Consider the following 16,772-nt stretch of genomic DNA (forward strand, 5'->3'; position numbering starts at 1 on the left):
CACCGACTATGTCGTGCAAGCAGTATATTAAGAGAATATGTGTATTGTCTCAACCAGCTTGTTTATCTGTCTTCACAGAACACATCGCATTTCATAGCAAATGTTTTAACTTGAGATGCATTGTAGTCGTCAAAAAGAGTCCGGGACCCTGATCTTGTTCTAAACGCCTCAGGATTCTCTGAAATAACTGCTGAGGAGCTTAGACCAAGTCTAGGGGCAGAGACAACTATAGACACTGGACAATCCATCTGAACTAAGGACACAATATGTACTTTTAACGTATTTCGATTCTCTACAAAATAAACCCAAGTCATTTCAATAGGCTGTAGGACTGCATTTAGTAATCACTCATCACAGACAAAATTATTGTATATGAGAACCAATTTTAGGCATAACAATTAAAAAACGCCTCAGTCGTGTGTCATTGAATAACACTATTGTGTCTCAAAGGCCTACGTACCTGTTCGACTGTGTGTATATAGAGATCTCTTCTCCAGTAGTCCATTCTGTGAATGAATAGGGGGAGAGTACGGAAGAATGTTTTAACTGGACAGAAAGAGGAACTACAGGCCTAACGTTCAACTGGCCACTTCCTCATATGAGACAGGAAACAATGCATCTGATGGGGACAGGGGGAAGCACATGGACCAACCACAGCTATTGGTGGAGACAGAGCGTGTTGTACTTCTATGTTGGAAGCTGTGACCGTGTTGTCTGTGTTCATGACATATAGGGAAAATCCACATATTTCTTTCAGTGTTTTTAACATTCCTAATATGCACAATTACAATGAGCTTCTATTTGATTTATGGTGTAAGGCTTTCGAAACGACAGAAATGCAGTACTTTGTAAGGGATATGCCTTGTAAAGTTAAAAAGGTCCCGAGATGGGCTCACTCAAGTGCAGTACATTGTGCTAAATACCTTATCAGTTGAGAACGGTAGCCTATTATCTCGTGATGATACTAATTTGCATACAGTACCGAGGCTTGTGGCGCATGCCTAGACTGCTCACAGCAGGTGTAACTAATTAAGCCAAATTTTGTCTGAGAGCAATGGTCAATGTCTCAAAGGAAGACTGATTTAAAGAGACAAAGACTTGTGCTTCTAAAGTTGATCAATATTTTATGAAGGGGGGCGCAGTGAAAAACAACTGTGGTTAGAGGGCGATGTTGGACTGTAATACAGCCTGCACAATTCAGTTCGATGCCTTTTCTGGACCAAGAAGTGGGGCTGTGTGAACTGAATCACAGTAAGCTATATCTGCCATTTTTATAAGCCTATCTTATTCTTTACAGTTAGAAATGAAGGTTTAAGCTTAATGTTATTCAATTGTATTCCTGATAACGTCAGCGTAGTCATCTTTAAACATTTTAGCGTTAAATCCCTTGAGCCTTGTGTAATGGTAAGCTATACACTAGGCCAGGGATAGGAAACGGGCAGCTCTTTTGTAGGCATGCGGATCAATTTCCCCCAATTTTTTTTTACTTAGGGCCCTCAAAAGGCTAGGGTCTGCTCTGACTGCATGTGTGGGTATGGATGTGGGTATGCAGACCTGTGAGCCACAGTGGCCCCTCATGATGAGTCCCCACCCCCATCAAAATTGCCCATCCCTGTTCTAGGCCTTATCCTACAGTGCAAACGTTCACTAGTAAGTGGGATTTGATAGTATGTTTTTGTAGTTTGTTTGTGGAAATGTGTTGATACCTGAACCAGACTACAGGTTGGGGCCATGGGGCCAGACTATCTATTGGGGCCATGATGATAGATAGACCGTTGCTATTTGATTGTCATGTGCAACGTCTGACGTGTGTGGCATCCGTTTCACTCCTCCAGTTTGTGTCTGCGTTGTTCGTTCTCTATTGAGAATGCAAATATGTCTCTCATATTCATAATGCAGTTAGTTATTACAGGAGATCATAGCCTTTTTGTGTGTGCTATTTATTTAGCTTTATGGGGTAAACATTCTGTTGTATAATGAACACTGATAAAGCAGTTTAATGTAGAAAGCATGGGTTTAAAAAAAGGTGAGAATATAAAAACTTGTTTAAAATAAAACTTGCATGTAGTAGTCATTTGCATGTCACCACTTTTTACACACATTAATCAAGTCATGCTTAGCAAATCGCAAATCGATTAAAAAAAACGAATACAAGTGAGTCTTTTGTAAACAATAATGCTGTGCTACATGTGAATTTCCAACTGAATAGATGGTGTTTTACATCAAACCATTAACTTTGCACAAACCCCAGCATATAAATCCTTCCTTTTGAGTCAATAAATACTCTTCTTGTATGTTTGCAACAGTCAAATGTCTTATTGCAAGTGAATGTCAAACACACGTTTGCAAAATTAGCATCAATTGAATACAAAAGCTATACATTGATCTAAATGGAAACAGCAGAAGCCTGTTAACCAAATAAGCAGCAACACATTACATTAAGTATACAACTGAGTAGTTGAACATCTTTGTCACCTTTTCACCCTTATCTCCCCACCTTACAAGGTTTACATTAGTTGGACCAAGTCCTCTGTCGTCACCATTCATTGACCCATTCTCTTCCCATATCAAACACATCGCTTGGACAAGGGACGCAGACGTGGAATCGAGTGTTTGGGAGTTCCGTTCTGTTTCACCACACTGGCAGTCCCTCACCTCAACCTTTTCAGCCCATACACAGTCAAGTTTCCCTCTCCCTCTTGTCCAGCAGCACTTTAACAGGTGTACTAGCCCACACTCTTTCCCTCTCTTTCTACTTCAACCTGCCCTATTAGGAGATGATGCAGGAGTTGGTCTTGTTCATGGGTGGCCGGGAGTCCTTGGGGTCTCCTTTGGGGAAGGTCTCCCTGCGGCGCCTCAGAGCAGGGCTCAGCCGGCTGGACAGGTTGGTTTGCTGCAGCAGCTCCCTGAACACCTCCATCACATTGTTGTTCTCCTTGGCCGACGTCTCCACGTAGCTGTTGTTCCAGTCCAGCTCCACTGTTGACAGTACGTCGTCAGCTGCCACCTGCCGGTCGCTTCCTGCTCGGTCTGCCTTGTTACCCACCACCACGATCGGGGTGTACTTGTCCTCCTTGACCTCCAGGATCTCGTCGCGGAGGCTCTTGACGGCCTCCAGCGACTCTGCGTCGTCGACTGCGTAGACCAGGGCGAAGGCGTCGCTGTTCTGGATGGAGAGCTTGCGCATGGCAGGGAAGGAGTAGCTGCCGCTGGTGTCCAGGATCTCCACGGTGACCTTAGAGCCACCGATGTCGTACTCCTTGCTGTGCATCTCCTCCACGGTGCGCCGGTGCTTGGCCTCGAAGGTGTCCTGGAGGAAGCGGCGAATCAGGGCCGTCTTGCCCACGCCGGCCGCCCCCAGGAACACCAACCTCACCTGCGTCTTCTCCTTCACCTCTAGAGACATGATACTGATTTTTGTCTGGATGACGATATGCTTCTAAAAGTGTATTTAAACTGGCCGCTCAGTCACTGACAGTCTCTGTCAGTAGACAGGTAGATTAGTACAACGTAAGACCAGTCAAACTCTTCTGTCTTCTGGTGAGGTTGCTGTCGGTAGAAACAGCTGCGCAATTGCACACTGAGTGTAGATTGTCAGAGATTTCTGTCCACAGATTCTAGCAGAAGGTCTCTGATAGTGCTCAACGTTCTCTTGTAGTAGGTAGGTGCTTGTCTGCCTCTGCGGTTTTCCACGCTCCCTTTTATGTGTGTTTTTGGTCGCAGGGATTCCATGCCCTCTTCTGGCAGGAGCCAATCAGTTCACGGCTGTTTATTGAGGCATATGAGCGGCCAATCACTAGTCTGCATGCAAATGTGAGTACTAGACAGATTCGAGAGGGGAAAACTAAGTGATATCTGAAAGTGTACAACGAGCTATTGGTAGGAGCAGAAGTCTGATTATCATTCATCGCCGACTCCCAGATGAAAGAGCAGCCTGATCATCTTGATATCCTATTTTGTTTTTATGTGCACAATAAAAACTACATATTTTAAAAATATAGCAAATCCACCTTGACTAGTGATTACAGTATGGACTTCAATGCAATAGAATGTTTTTGAGAGTGATAGCTTGTTGCTTGCTCTGTATTTCCTCAAGGTTAAAGTCTCTCAGTCCACATCTAAATGTGTTGATAATACATTTTGAATCAAATGATGACGTCCCACTTTATGACTCATGCTTGTCAATTGTCGTCTACATGAACAACTCTTTGCCAGTGCAAGGACAGACTGTCTGGTTTGCTATGGTCCTCCTGGTTAAATAAACCGTTCACCTCACATGACCGTCATGGTAATGTCTATAGGTCACGCTAATACTGTATGACATAGATGATTAGCGTGACATAAATAAGCCCTTTGGCAGTGTTGGTCTGATTGTTTAAGAAGCCAAATAGTGAGCTGAATATTATATCAGATTAATTTAATCACAACACGCTGAATATTATATCAGATGAAGTTAATCACAACACGCTGAATATTATATCAGATGAATTTAATCACAACACGCTGAATATTATATCAGATGAATTTAATCACAACACGCTGAATATTATACAGTGGGGAGAACAAGTATTTGATACACTGCCGATTTTGCAGGTTTTACTACTTACAAAGCATGTAGAGGTCTGTAATTTTTTATCATAGGTACACTTCAACTGTGAGAGACAGAATCTAAAACAAAAATCCAGAAAATCACATTGTATGATTTTTAAGTAATTCATTTGCATTTTATTGCATGACATAAGTATTTGATACATCAGAAAAGCAGAACCTAATATTTGGTACAGAAACCTTTGTTTGCAATTACAGGGATCATACGTTTCCTGTAGTTCTTGACCAGGTTTGCACACACTGCAGCAGGGATTTTGGCCCACTCCTCCATACAGACCTTCTCCAGATCCTTCAGGTTTCGGGGCTGTCTCTGGGCAATACGGACTTTCAGTTCCTCCAAAGATTTTCTATTGGGTTCAGGTCTGGAGACTGGCTAGGCCACTCCAGGACCTTGAGATGCTTCTTACGGAGCCACTCCTTAGTTGCCCTGGCTGTGTGTTTTGGGTCGTTGTCATGCTGGAAGACCCAGCCACGACCCATCTTCAATTCTCTTACTGAGGGAAGGAGGTTGTTGGCCAAGATTTCACGATACATGACCCCATCCATCCTCCCCTCAATACGGTGCAGTTGTCCTGTCCCCTTTGCAGAAAAGCATCCCCAAAGAATGATGTTTCCACCTCCATGCTTCATGGTTGGGATGGTGTTCTTGGGGTTGTACTCATCCTTCTTCTTCCTCCAAACACGGCGAGTGGAGTTTAGACCAAAAAGCTCTATTTTTGTCTCATCAGACCACATGACCTTCTCCCATTCCTCCTCTGGATCATCCAGATGGTCATTGGCAAACTTCAGACGGGGCTGGACATGCGCTGGCTTGAGCAGGGAGACCTTGCGTGCGCTGCAGGATTTTAATCCATGACGGCGTAGTGTGTTACTAATGGTTTTCTTTGAGACTGTGGTCCCAGCTCTCTTCAGGTCATTGGCCAGGTCCTGCCGTGTAGTTCTGGGCTGATCCCTCACCTTCCTCATGATCATTGATGCCCCACGAGGTGAGATCTTGCGTGGAGCCCCAGACTGAGGGTGATTGACCGTCATCTTGAACTTCTTCAATTTTCTAATAATTGCGCCAACAGTTGTTACCTTCTCACCAAGCTGCTTGCCTATTGTCCTGTAGCCCATCCCAGCCTTGTGCAGGTCTACAATTTTATCCCTGATGGCCTTACACAGCTCTCTGGTCTTGGCCATTGTGCAGAGGTTGGAGTCTGTTTGATTGAGTGTGTGGACAGGTGTCTTTTATACAGGTAACGAATTCAAACAGGTGCAGTTAATACAGGTAATGAGTGGAGAACAGGAGGGCTTCTTAAAGAAAAACTAACAGGTCTGTTAGATTCCGTCTCTCACAGTTGAAGTGTACCTATGATAAAAAAATGACAGACCTCTACATGCTTTGTAAGTAGGAAAACCTGCAAAATTGGCAGTGTATCAAATACTTATTCTCCCCCCTGTATCAGATGAACTTAATCACAACATGCTGAATATTATATTAGATGAACTTACTCACAACACGCTGAATATTATATCAGATGAACTTAATCACAACACCTATACATATATTTTTTTATGGACAGTCAGTGTAAATGACATGTACAGGTATGTATTCACAGGAACTAATTCCTGTTGACCTTTCCACACCAGGTGTCTGTGTTGCTGATGAGTGAAACAACTCGATGGCCATAAGGTCCGGCTCTGATGACATTTGACAACATTTCAAAAGCCCTCAATGCCACTACTGCGTTATTACCAGGAGGAAACTGTACCTGATGAGAGGGTCCATCGTTGGCAACAAAAGTGGTGTTTAGTGTTCCGTGAGTAGTGCAGCCAGGTAGACATTGAAGTAGGTGGTTATTGTTATTCAGCTGTAACACGCTGACTCAATGAAATGATGTATTAGTGGCACCTCGTAATCTTATTTCACTGAGAAAAAGGTGTTGTTTGTTGAACATCTGCTTTTCGACTCCAGTAATGCTTGCACAAATTAAATATGTCTAGAGGCACATTTGTCCTTATTGCCTGAATATTTAATACATTCTCTTTCCTCAACATCCAATTAGGTGTAGGCTAAAGCATTTCATAGCCTTTGAGTGATATGGACTGAATCACGTCGCTCCTGTGTGAGAGCCAGATGCTTTAAAGAAGGGATCCAATTTCCTTCTTAAATTTCCCCTAGGAACTGCAGCGTTTGCCGGACTGTGACTGTCCCTGTCCCTGTCCCTGCCTCGTCAGGCTTTTGACAGCGTGGAACCATCTTGAGCTCTGCGGAGGGACACCCTCCCCACCACGGTGTGTACCCTATCTCAGTTATCTTCTCTGGACCACTGGCTGTGTGCTAGGCAGTAGAGCAGCCTGGGAAATATAATCTATACAATCTATGTTCCAAGACTGCCATGCACTGGTATACTGCAAGGCTGTATGCACTCACAACTCTGGAATTTCAATCAGTGTTCTAGCGTTCTTATTCATTCACAATGTTCTGTCCACTCTGGCATGACCTGAGACATTAGTGGGCTTATTTGGGAGCATGTCAAGTGTCCAGAACAACCCATTTCCAGTAAATAGGCCTATCTTCTTTTTATTAGTGTACCACCTCCTTCCCATGTGACGTGGGCCTAATGGGGGGAATCCTCGTAGTGCTGTAGATTGTACTATAATATACTGTCTGTCCAAAATCTGCCAATGTCCCATCACCAGGCAAGACACTGGTTCTCCCTGTCCTGCTGTTAATCTCAGGGAAATGATCTATCCCTGTGCTCCTCTCCATCACAGATGAGTCCTCTGATTGTGCCTCAGCCCTCATCCACCCCAAACCATTTTGACTTTCGTGACCGGACCCACAGGTAATTACACAAGCATTCATTTACAATCATTATCAAGATCACAGCAATATTAATTTGCCTAATTCACCTAAAACCTTCGACAGACTTTCTAATCCTTTTTAATCACCAGAGTCATTACTTGGACATTAATTAATATTCTGCTGTTCTTTCACACATGCAGGGGAAAAAAGTGTGTGTTGTTTGCAGTAACTTATTTGTTGTTGTAATATATCAAACGGATGCGGTGGTTCCACCAATGAAGGATTCCCACTTTTAAAAAAATTGTAAATTGTCTTGACTGCGCAAATCTTCCCGAGGTTTCTGATCAGGAAATAACTCTAATTCCCTCAATGAAAAATGATTTTGTAATCCAAGATCCAGGCATGGAGTGGAACATGATCAGATAGACATCTTCCAGTGAACATTTTTCCAAATGTTCAACTCGTCAGTCACGCATCTGCTATGATGGGTTTGACAATTCCACCTAGATTGGTGGAAAATCCATTCTCTATGGGCTTAATTTTAGGTTTAGTGCTTGGATGGATTCCAAATTGTTATTATATTGTATTCACTTGTACTCGCCATGGTTTCCACTCTTCCCTCATCGTAGTATAGCGGTAACTGTTCATATGGAAATGTCATTAAACCAATGTTTTGGTCTTTTGTGTCACATGTGCTGTTGTTGACAAAAGTCCTGTCATTTACACCATATGACTTCCCTAAGTACAGTCTCTTAGTTTTTCCTCTCCTCGTATGTTAGAATTTCAGAAAGCAGCACCATGTGCACAATTACCTGAGAAAACAAACACTGTCATTTGATCCGGTAATCCAACTCTAGCCAGGCCTATGTCTTCTCAACATTATGGCATTCTTATCATGGCTCATCAGATGTTTGCAAGGATGGGTAGTACAGTAAGTCATAGGGTTTCACACAATCTATCCTACTGTACCTAATGTTGCCTTCCACCATAAACACTGTAGATCTCTTTTGGCTTGTTTCACACCAACACGCCAGTATTGATGTCATTCTTTCCCTTTGTTATCCTCTGCCGATTTCTGACTCAAGACAGAGAAACAAGGCCCTTTTCTAAACCTTATCCATGTCCTGCGGGGTTGGTTTGGGTTGAGCCACTTCTCCTTTCTTTGGGCTTCAACACGAGTGTCACTCGTGTTTGATTTGTGACATGGGTTGACTGTCCCTGTCCTCTTCCAATATGCTCTCTAAAACGGATGAGGTTTTGTCTGGAAGGCTGCCGGACCCAGGTCCCCTCTACTTTCTCTGTTCCATTTTTAGGCCTGTCGAAATAGCATTGTGCTAAAATAGTTGCTCCTGAGCCCACATCCTTTCATATTTGCTTTTGGTCCAATGGATGTCTTAGGGTAAAACAAAGTCCCACACTCCTCTCCTTGCTGTGGATTTATTTGACCAATGTTTCGGCTGAAGAGCCTTTATCAGCGTGTGGCAAATAGGTCTTATTGGTGACAGACTCCTGGCATTGACCCACTGTAGGGTCTTTCATGGGCCCATGTTGTAAATAGACTAGTTAACCGGAGGGTATGTCAGCACAACATTTTCCCTCTCCGAACACAATCAAGGCAGGTGAGAAGCCGTGCTGAAGTGCTGTTTAATGCACAGGCTTATTTGGCGAATACCCCCTGCGAGGTGATGGAGAAAAATGCATGGAGGGCAGTGCAGGCCAAGGCAGCTGTAATAGAAATCAGCGAGGGAGACACTGTTGTGCATACTCAACAAGGAACCAGCAGCGGCGCATGGGTAAAATCACTGGGGAAACCAACAGCAACAGACAGTTACATGACCTACAGCATGGTCAAGCAAGTTAATGTTTCCCACATTATTGGACCACTAAACAACTATTGATTTAGAACCACAGAGTGTTACCGCTAGTCGCAAGGAAAACAGGAGCTGCCTCCACTATTCCAGCACCATTTCAACTTCAACATTTCAACATCATCAAATCACCTGTGCTTATTAGTCTAATACAGTGAAAACTAAAAGATACCAAAAACAATTTAGTCCAATCAACGTAAGCTAAGTATGTTGTGGCTGTGTGTGTATGTATGTATGTGTGTGTGTGTGTGTGTGTGCGTGCGCGTGCGTGCCAGCCAGAGAGAATATAATAGACATCAGTTGATTATTGACAAGTTTTGATAGGAGTGACGCCAACACCTTACCACTGCTACACCTGGTGGAGCCTTGTCTGGCAGCGAAACAGCTCTTTTAGCCTCATTTACTGCTCATTAACTGTTCTTACGCTATTCTCCCTCCGCACCAAGTCAGAACCGTTTGGCAAAATAAAGGGGGCATATATACAGACAATGAAAGTTGTTACAATATTTGATTATGATATTAAGACTATTTTTTCAGTCTGATCAAGTGTAGGCTACTAACAACAGCAGCTGCGTAGTCTAGCCTACTATGTGCCCTGTCCCTCTGGCAAAGGTAAACAAAGCCGTAATGTTGTTTATTTATAGCCCATTTGTTTGTGAGAAAATATGAATGGGATCAAATTTGGTTTATATTCAAACTTGGGCTGACTAGGCTAATTAGACTTTTTCAAACCCAAATTATTAACTGGAATGAATCAATAAACACAATAGCTGACGTAGACTGTGAATACATGTTGTATTGTCAAATCGTGTGGCTTTTTCTGTGTCTGTGTATAGGAGACCCCCTTCTTTAAATATAATTAATATGAACAAGTACAAGATTGCTGCAGTTTCACAGGGTTTTCATCCTCCCCAAGGCCAGGAGTTTTTCCAGGAGTTTTTTTTAAAAACCATGTGACCTCTGAGCTACATAAACTCTGGTCCCATCATAGCTCATATTAAACCTTTTTACAAACAACAGTTTAATCACGTCATACCGTATACGGTCTGGAGTTTTACCTGGTAAGGTTACCAGATCAGGAAAAACTACAGGCCCCAGATTCCCCCCGCCACACCCAATTTGACTGTAAGCTGTCATGCATGGAAATGATCTGGAGGAATTGTGTGTTAATGTGTGATCTTTAGATATGGAGTATGAATAGTGAATGTTTATCTTGGATGCCCCTCCACTAATCTACTCAATGATGTGCAAATCTGTTCAGACAAGTTTTATTTGTAGAGAAAATGAAATTGCAAGATGGAGATGCCAAAAGGCAGAATAGCATCTTAAATTCATTCCTTATCAGAAGACAACTGGTACAATGACATGACGGGAGATGTTTAACATAGCAGTGGCATAGCAATCAAACTATAGTCCCTGTTTTTTGTATAGGGCTACAACGGCATCCTCACTACTTAAACATGCTCCTATTATGGGGGCTGAGTCACTGGCTTACTAGTGCTCTTCCATGCTGTCCCTAGAAGGGGTGAGCCACTTCGTGCCAGGCTTTTTTCCCTATACTCGAGTTCAGTGGGTTGAGTCACTGCCGTGATTGTCTGTCGAAGAAGCTTGGACCTCCTTTTTTGATATTTTCAGTGGTATTGTTAACAGCCATGCCTCCATAAAGAATATGAGAATTAAAAACAGGTTCAGGCCCTGGTTCGACCGTGATCTTGCAAAGTCACTCCACCTCAAGAATTGCATTGGGCGAAGGGCTCCACACACGCACACTCAAGCTGACTGGCTATCGTTCAGGCAAATGAGAAATAAGTGCACTCAGGCTATCCGGAAGGCCAAAGTTAGTTACTTTAAGGAGCAGTTCTCTCTCTGTGGGTCTAATCCCAAGAAGTTCTGGAAAACGGTTAAAGACCTGGAGAATAAACCCTCCTCCTCACAGCTGCCCATGTCCCTTAAAGTTGATGATGTGGTTGTTACTGACAAGAAGCACGTGGCTGAGCTCTTATCACCACTTCATTAAGTCAGGATTCCTATTTGACTCAGCCATGCCTCCTTGCCTGTTCAACATTTCCTCATCTCCCACCCCTTCTAATGTGACTATCCACGATGCTTCTCCCTCTTTTTCCCCTGCCCCGCTACAAAGTTTCTCCCTGAAGGCAGTCACTGAGTCCGAGGTGCTAGAGGAGCTCCTGAAACTTGACCCCAAATATCCATCTGGTGAGATGGTTTAGACCCTTTCTTCTTTAAGGTTGCTGCCCCTATCATCACCAAGCCTATCTCCAACTTTTTTTTTACCTGTGTCTACTATCTGGGGAGGTTCCCATTGCTTGGAAGGCAGCCACTGTTCATCCTTTATTTAAAGGGGAGATCAAGCTGATCCTAACTGTTATAGGCCTATTTCTATTTTGCCCTGCTTATCAAAAGCGTTGGAAAAACGTGTCAATAATCAACTGATGTCTATTATATTCTCTCTGGTATGCAATCTGGTTTCCGCTCAGGTTATGGATATGACCTGATATGATATGATATGAGAAAATGACTTTACCCCAGTCCTCAGCAGTCCAATCCCTGTACCTTTTGCAGAATATCAGTCTGTCCCTGATGTTTTTCCTGGAGAGAAGTGTCTTCTTTGCTGCCCTTCTTGACACCAGGCCATCCTCCAAAAGTCTTCGCCTCACTGTGCGTGCAGATGTACTCACACCTGCCTGCTGACATTCCTGAGCAAGCTCTCTACTGGTGGTACCCCGATCCCGCAGCTGAATCAACTTTAGGAGACGGTCCTGGCGCTTGCTGGACTTTCTTGGGCGCCCTGAAGCCTTCTTCACAACAATTGAACTGCTCTCCTTGAAGTTCTTGATGGTTCGATATATGGTTGATTTAGGTGCAATCTTACTAGCAGCAATATCCTTGCCTGTGAAGCCCTTTTTGTGCAAAGCAATGATGACGGCACGTGTTTCCTTGCTGGTAACCATGGTTGACAGAGGAAGAACAATGATTCCAAGCCCCACCCTCCTTTTGAAGCTTCCAGTCTGCTATTCAAACTCAATCAGCATGACAGAGTGATCTCCAGCCTTGTCCTCGTCAACACTCATACCTGTGTTAATGAGCAAATCACTGACATAATGTCAGCTGGTCCTTTTGTGGCATGGCTGAAATGCAGTGGAAATGTTTTTTGGGATTCAGTTCATTTGCATGGGAGGGGGGATTCTGTATAAGCACTTTGTGCCATCTACTGATATAAAAAGGGCTTTATAAATACATTTGATTGTGTGAATCGCTGTGCTAACAGGAAATAAGCAGCAAGCAAAACAACACTCTACACCCTGACAGATAACCTTCATGACTCATGTTGGTGTTGGAGGGAATTCAAATGAAGATCAGATCAATTAATGTATGCAGTTTACAATCGATTTAGCTCTGGAATTGAGACAGTCTAAGATATTTACAGACATAAGACTCTCAAAGGCCAAGGCACTCTGAGCCTGTGGGGCGTGGGCATTGGGCACACACACTACTACACCACTGACAGGACAAGAGTGTTTGTGTGTGTGTGTCTGAATGCCTTTAGTTTGTCTGCATGTGAGTGTCGGTGGTGATGCGTGCTATGCGTGTGACTCCTGTTTTTTTCTGTGTGTGTTTTTGTGCTTGAGTCAGTGTTGGTGTATGCATGTGCCTATTTCTGTGTGTGTGTGTGTACGCGTGCATGTGACTCTACAGCAGCAGTCAGATGGCCTGGCTGCCAGTCTGCGTTGGCCCTAATGGTATGTGACAGGGACAGATCCGTTATGCCACATACTGTGTTATTGGGCCCGTCACATCTCTGCCAAGGGCACGCATGACGAGCTGCCATGTGAGATTAGCTTGGAAACAGCCAGAACATTCCGGAAAGACGAGGTTTATCCTCCTCACTACTGCTCAGCCTCGGCCCAAATTCTCCTGATGCACAGGTACTGTGCTTAGTCATAGCATCTTTATCACCGAGCGAGGATGAGCCACCTCAATTTGTTGTTTCTGATGAAATCAGTCTAATGAAAAAGTTGTTGGGCTCTCCTCTCCAGGCAAGCAGATGCCATAGACACACTCTTTAATGTTAACTGGCTACGACAGCAGACATTCAGCCAGTGCTAAGCTGAAATAAACAGAATTATTTGTTTTTGTCTGTGTTTGAACCATAATTACACAGTCCCCCCACTTGCTATGATAAGTATCACAGTGTGTGGCGGTGTGTGTTATTGTACACCAGGAAAGGATTTGTTTAAAAAGCAGCAGGACATCCTTGTAAGGGCCATTATGCAGTGAAATCAGCAAGCAGTAGGAGAGCCCACTTACAGCATGGCCATAAGAGCCCTCTTGTAGGTGTGAGTGTAGTAAGTCATCTCTGTGTAGGTGATATTGTGCAATTCACCCTACATTGCTGACCCACATTTTATTATATTCCAACTAGTCCAATAACAAAAAAACACCATTGCTGTTCAGCCTTACCTTTAAAACATATGTTCATACACACAACCGCAACAACACACAACCGCAACAACTCAATTCCTTGAAAATGCTGCTCCATTTCAGCAGTCCGTGCCCTCTGACTCATATAACAGAATCTTGGGCAGATCTCAACCACTGTTACAGTAATCTAGCTCAAATAAACATCATTTGTCAGAGTCAAACTCAGACACAAGACCCCAACAATCAATTCCTCGGCAGAAGTCCTTCTCTTCTTCTGCAGTGCCCCCTGATTCAGGTAACAGAACTTGGTCCATTCTCCACCAGTGTTTCAGTGACCTAAATAAGATCCCAATTAACAACAAGAACAGGTAGGCTCTGACCCAGCAACACACATCTAATGTGTTTGTCACCCAACCCTTATCAGGCTCACTGTGCAGCAATATAATGATATTTTCCCTATTTAGTGGGCTTGGCAGATGGGTCACCTTCACCGCAGTTCACTTTGTGGTGGAACTGAACCATTATCATTCTAATGTGTGTGGAATTGTTAGAAATTGGTGCACTGCTATTTAACTTTGTCATTACTGCAAACAACTGCATCTTGGGCATTCTACTGTATAGTGTGGGCACACTGTGCATTGATACGTCAGATATAGTAAGTGTTGCTGTTATGTTATATTATGGGTCAGTTAGACAAGGTGTGGTCAGACTTTTCATATACAGTGTCTTCAGAAAGTATTCACACCCCTTGACTTTTTCCACATTTGGTTGTGTGTCAAGGTGGGATTAAAATTGATTTAATCGTTATTTTTTTTGGTCAAATATCTACACAAAATACTCTGTCATATTAGCATTTATTTTTATTTTTAAATGTAACACTAATATACAGTATCTTAATTACATTAGTATTCAACCCCCTGAACCAATACATGTTGGAATCACCTTTGGTGGTGATTACATCTGTGAGTCTTTCTGGGTAAGTCTCTCAGAGCTTCGCACACATGAGTTGTACAATATTTGCACATTATTATTTTTTATAATTCTTCAAGCTCTGTCAAGTGTGTTGTTGATCATCGCTAGACAACCATTTTCAAGTCTTGCCATAGATTTTCAAGCCAATTTAAGTCAAAACTGTAACTAGGCCACTCAGGAACATTCAATGTCGTCTTGGTAAGCAACTCCGTTGTATATTTGGCCTTGTGTTTCAGGTTATTATCCTGCTGAAAGGTGAATATGTCTCCCAGTGTCTGGTAGAAAGCAGACAACCAGGGGCCTCATTTATAAAACTGTTCTTAGATGTATACTTGAACTTAGTCGTAAGATCATTTCCGACGGTGTGCTTACGTTCGTTTCATAAAAGATAATAAGCATAAAAGACTTTGCTTACGCAGGTTTTAAGAAGCCCATTTGTAACTTAAGCACCCGTGATCTATAAATCTCAAATGAACTTAAAACTGACGGCACCTGCCCTTCAGTAGTCCGATGGTGCGCTCCACAACCGGCCTTGTTCTGATGTTTGGGGACCGGCTAAGGGGGTGAAAGCCAGGTTTTCAGTGGAGAACCCCGGTCACCTAACCACTGTGTTACATTGTTTTGCACGGTTAATAGGCTATTATACACTTAAAAAAAAGGCCTACTCTGATGTGGCACAGAATGAACGAGTGGTGCGTAGACCCTGGCCACTTGGAGCATATATTGAGTAGTCGCATACGGGCATCGCAGCTGATCTGAACATTCAATGAATGGAAATGATTCCTGTTAACATATACATGTTCATCTACAGGCGGTGGGCGTAAGGCAATATGCGTGCAGTCAACTGCACGTATGACCCCTGGGAAATTAAATGAGCGGACAAACTCGGCTTTGACACGTGCCTGTTCGTCGGCTGAAAATGGGAAACTAATGTATCTTGTGGACAATACGTGTAGAATCGCCTCGATCACTTGTGGCAGGATGCAGCTGAATGATGGCTGTGATATACGCGACCTGTCACTCATTTCCCTCTGGAATGTCCCAGTAGCGAGGAATCCAAGAGTGGACAGTACTTGGACGTGTATGGCATAGGGGCTAAATCCACATACAAATCTAACAGAACATTTCTTGGGAGACAATAGCGATTTATAAGCCATGGATCATCATGCGCAAAAAAGAAATTCCGGTCTTTGAAAACTCTCCTTTCTATAAGCACGGTTTTCAATGTCTTCCAATAACGCAAGAACAGCCATGGTTACTTTTTTCTAATTTGACACACTATTTATAGAACATTCATCATGTTTTTAATTCAAAACACCTAGCGTCTGGCAATTAATTCCTCACACCTTTAATGGATCATTCTTAACAAATTGTTTATACAGCCCGGCAAAGTTCACTACAGGCTTGGACGTTTATGCGTCCCAAACTGCAATACCCCTACATAACCAGCAGGAAAATCACTTATGTCAAGTCTAGACATTGCGTAGAGAAAATATCCTTTCCACGTTAAAGTGTGGTTTTATAAATAACTACTCATACATGTTTTTCTGCGTAAGTCATACCTAAGATCAAAAGTGATCGTAAGTCCATTTTATAAATGAGGCCCCTGGTTTGCCTCTTGGATTTTGCATGTGCTTAGCTCTTTTATCCTAAAAAACTCTCTAGTCCTTGCTAATGACAGGCATACCCATAACATGATGTTGTCACCACCATGCTTGAAGATATGAAGAGTGGTACTCAGTGATAACATAACACTTGAAGTTAATTCTTTGCAGTTACTTGTAGTTACTATTGTTTAGTTACTATTGTGGAGTTACTATTGTGGAGTAACTACAATGTTGTTGATTCATCCTCAGTTTTCTCCAATCACAGCCATGAAACTCTGTAACTGTTTTAACGTCAACATTGGCCTCATGGTGAAATCCCTGAGTTTTTTTTTTCCTCTCCAGTTTTGGAAGGACACCTGTATCTTTAGTGACTTGGTGTATTAATACACCATCCAAAGTTTAATTAATAACTTCACCATGTTCAAAGGAGCATTCAGTGCCTGCTTTTTATTTTTTACCCATCTACCAACAGGGTCCCTTCTTTGC

At 43.0% G+C, this 16,772-nt stretch overlaps 1 pseudogene; it reads right to left on the reverse strand.

The window, feature by feature from the left end:
• Positions 1-1,921: 1,921 nt before the first annotated feature.
• LOC109875957 (GTP-binding protein Rhes pseudogene) lies at positions 1,922-3,693 on the reverse strand (annotated as a pseudogene).
• Between the last annotated feature and the right edge of the window lie 13,079 nt (positions 3,694-16,772).

This window comes from Oncorhynchus kisutch, linkage group LG1, assembly GCF_002021735.2.
Source record: "Oncorhynchus kisutch isolate 150728-3 linkage group LG1, Okis_V2, whole genome shotgun sequence".
NCBI classification, from domain to species: Eukaryota; Metazoa; Chordata; class Actinopteri; order Salmoniformes; family Salmonidae; genus Oncorhynchus; species Oncorhynchus kisutch.